Source organism: Cynoglossus semilaevis, chromosome Z, assembly GCF_000523025.1.
Source record: "Cynoglossus semilaevis isolate Cse_v1.0 chromosome Z, Cse_v1.0, whole genome shotgun sequence".
Lineage (NCBI taxonomy): Eukaryota > Metazoa > Chordata > Actinopteri > Pleuronectiformes > Cynoglossidae > Cynoglossus > Cynoglossus semilaevis.
This window is the reverse complement of record NC_024328.1, coordinates 17,513,262-17,517,254: the sequence shown is the minus strand read 5'-3', so window position 1 is coordinate 17,517,254 and position 3,993 is coordinate 17,513,262. Positions and strand designations below refer to the sequence as shown.

At 36.0% G+C, this 3,993-nt stretch overlaps 1 long non-coding RNA gene across 1 annotated transcript in view; it reads left to right on the top strand.

Annotated features, from left to right (window-relative positions):
* The window catches only part of LOC112486485 (uncharacterized), a 6,769-nt gene extending 4,112 nt beyond the window's left edge, over positions 1–2,657 (top strand). Inside the window, exon 3 of the long non-coding RNA XR_003048941.1 lies at positions 2,049–2,657. This is a non-coding gene — a long non-coding RNA (uncharacterized LOC112486485). The remainder of the gene's footprint in view (positions 1–2,048) is intronic.
* The last annotated feature ends 1,336 nt before the right edge of the window (positions 2,658–3,993 follow it).

Genomic DNA, 3,993 nt, shown 5'->3' with positions numbered 1-3,993 from the left:
GCTGATGCTATTACAGTGGCAAAAGCATTGGTCAAAGAGATTATACCAAGATTTGTGACAATAGAAATTATTACATGAACCAAGTCATATCAAGCATAAGCCAAAAGATGAAAATAAATTTAAAACACCACTGTGCTAAAAACAGAAATACAAAATTGTAATTCTGTGCCAGATACAGCTATATCTTTGTAGAGTGACAGTATGCCAATCTAGGTCGGCGACTGGGTGCTAATAAAGGTCATCAAAAGGAAATGTTGGTCGAGTCCAAAGTGGGAAGGCCCATAACAGGTCCTACAGCCATAAAGATTGCTGAACGACCATCTTGGATTCATCTTTAGCATTGCAAGAGACAGAGGTTCTTGGTACAGGATCCAATTGGTTGAGGGGAAGTCCGACTACAAAGGGGTGTAGCTATTACAGAAGCTATACGTCTCAACGTTGGTGACGCAGGGAGATCCTCAGCCATTTAGTGTGATTACTGTATTGGGCTAACCATAGTCCTGCAGACATAAGATGATTGACAAAGAGAGTGAAGTGCTGGTAACCATGGCAAAACAATGGCAGCCATTCCGTAGATTAGGAGTTCCAATGCGACTCTCTGTGTGTGTATTGATAGTCACAGGAGTCGTCCTAGTGCTGCCTTACAGTTGACACCTGTAACTCAATCTTCCCACCAATTTCTAATAAAACCAAAACAGGAGCATTTACTCCTCATAAAGGCAAAAGAGACTATGTGTGCTATGAAAGTGAATGTGTTATGAAACACCTAGCCTAAGGAGCCATAATGCAGGATAAGAGATTTTGGCATTCATCAATGATAAACAGGAGGGAAATGTTGGAATAATTTAATTTATTATCATTGCTTCATGCTGTACTGTCGCTTTAAGAAACTATTTGCTTCTCATATTATAATCTAGTGTGCTCAAAACTGATGGAGAAATTACCAGACACAGCCACACCCACATTCACACCCACCTTCTTACTCCATACCCATTCATATACTCACACACGATCACATGATATGTAATCTGATACTTTTGTAAACTAAATAAAAGAGCAGAGGAAGGGTGCAGCAACTCGGAGTTGATGAGAAAGCTGCCAGAAGAGCAAGCTGCATTCTCCCCCTGCAAGAAAAAGATCCAGATGTCTTTGTGTTGTTACTTTGTTGTCACATGTTAGAATAAACCTAACACTGACCCTGAAATCATTTTTTTAAATGTTTCTTATACTTGACTTAATGGTAATCTTTTTATTTCTATTTATCATGATTCTCAGTGATCTGTTTTTCTTATGACCAGCCCCTTCTCCTCCCCCATCTCTTCATTAGGAGACCGTAGTTCATCAATAGGAGCCTGATTTAATTTGCATTGTCTTATGTTTACATTGTTCACAATTACAGCATCATCTCAGAGGGAGGTTAAGGCTGAGAAAAACAAAAAAACAACACATTTATCATCATATCCTGATTACAGTTTGTTTTCCTTATTCTTTAAACCTGTGGCTTGATTGGCCACTAAATTAGGACAACTCAGCTGTAACCTGAATTTCATTCTAATTCACAGTCGGAAACCGAACAACAAACAACACACTGTTTGTTATCCCCCTGAAGAGTGTGTGAAGATAAAAACAGGTGGAATGGCAAATCATATTACTTAATGACGGGTGAAGAAAGGGTGAATGTCTCAGTGTACCATAAATGTTTCAGCCACAGTCTGGATGTGGTGTTGTGTTTTAGATAAAAACAGGAATAAAGAAAGTGAGTAGGAGTTGGAGCAACTGTGAGGGCATGTACACAGGGGTAAAGGGCAATAAAAATACCAAATATCTCCAAAGGCAGGTCAGAGGATGTTTGTACGATTCAGCCTGAGGATTTGTTTGTTCTTTTTGTTGTTAACTGCAGACAAAAGAATAGGATTCTGCAAAGGTCTGTATATCTATCTGGCATATGTGAACCTGTTGTGTGTTATACACAACAGGTTCGGTCAGATTTCTCATGTACTGTACTTTATCTGCTGTGGTTAAAAATGGCTCAACTGTCATTTCTCCAGAGTTCACCAATTTCTCCTCCATGTATGATGCCGCTGGACGAGGATGTCATGATGGGCTCAAAGGCATCAGTCAGACTGAAGGTCAAGTGTTTTTCATTATTCGACTTCCACACCATGCAGAAGATGTGATCTTCTCTTTATCCGCTCTTATTATCTTATTTTTGCTCACGGCTTTCCCGTTTATTATGTATTTCAGCTGCGCTTGGTTTTCACCTGTTGGTGTTTGTTTATGTCATCGTGTACAATTGTGTGATTAATTACAATTCAAAGTTAAAAAAACACATTACCTTTTCTTATGAAAGCAGAAGTGCACAGTGTACACTTTGTAATGTCTCTTGTAATCTTTGTAAATTGGCAAGGTCTCTGTATTCTTTGCATCCTTTTTGCATCACCTTCAAACATTTTACTCTAAACTAAGAAAACACTGATTACAATAACAAATGTATTGCTCCACCTCATCTTCAGGCGTTATATTCCTTTGGATGGTGATAGGCTAGGTTGGGGTGTCAAACATACGGCCCATGTGCCAAAACTGGTCCGCTAGGGGGTTCAATCCAGCCACTTGGTGAATTTTGAAAGTGAAAAAATGCACAAACAATCATGTTGGTGATGTTTTGTCAAATTATATTTTATTAAAAATGAGTATTCTCAAAATACTTGTACTTATTTGCACTTGGATTTATTAATATTTATAGATAATTATGATATTATTGTTTAGGTCCTGCCCACCTGACATCTAATTAGTCTTTATGTAGCCCCTGAACCAAATTAAGTTTGACACCCCTGGGCTAGGTAGTATATTTTTTTAGACAAAATGTCTTTATTTTTCAAAAAGAAAAAAAAAAGTTTCCATAAATCCTGTTTCCATCAGAGTATTCCTTTTGTGCAGAATTCTAGGGATGCCTTTCTCACCAGGTCACAACTTGCTGTTATGTTTTGTCCAAGGATACGCTTGTTAACTTACTGTTTTTTTTTGTTTGGAGCAAGTCTTGTAATATAAAAATGCATTCTAATATCTCCTCATTATTATATCAATGCCTCTCAAACTTTTGATTTATTAACATAATCACAATTAACTCATCCTGATTGTTGCACTAGATGTTAAATATTTGTATTTTTTCTTGTCTTCAAAATTCAGCCTTCAATACTTGTCTCAGCTGTGTTTTGCAATGACAACAGCTGTCTGTTTTTTTTCTATTCTATTCTATTTTATTCCAGGCTAGGCTAGGGTATCATTTTCTTCTAGAATCCTTGTGTCTTGAAGACAATTAATTTCCCTCCTTCTTGAATTTACCTTATTCTACCTTATTTTGTTATAGATTAATATTTATTGTCATTTCAGTTTCAAAGTCAAGTCAATGTTGTGTAAATAACTAATGTCCTCAATACTGTATTCATTGTAAAACTTATTTTAAACAAAATTGTCATAAAATAAAAAAACAAATCTTATACCCTTGATGTTTCACCTAGATGTTAACTGTAAAGTATTCTTATATATTTTTATATATTTAAGATGTAAAAATAAAATAAAATATTTGTACTTGTGACGAAGAAGGATTTCTTCAGTTGTATCCATAAAAACAAATTAAAGTTAGGTCAGGGGTAAAAATAAAAGGGAGTCAGAAATTAAAACAAACAACAGATGTCAATTAAACCCTTGGACAAAAAATAGCAGTTCCACACTTCTGCAGAACGCAGCACTCCCACAAATAATGAAAGATATTTTGATTTAAACTCAAAATAGCTTGCCTGGGAAAATCTTAACTCCAGATGAAGTTACAGTGTTCTCAAAATATTTTCTTAGCTGAGAATGAAGATGCGACCACGTATCAATGCTCAAATTGAACGATTGAAATCATAACATCAGATGCTGTCGTTTGGTTGTGTGTATGCTGTGTCTACATTTATACTCCATGGTGTGTTTTATAATTATTTATGTTTATAT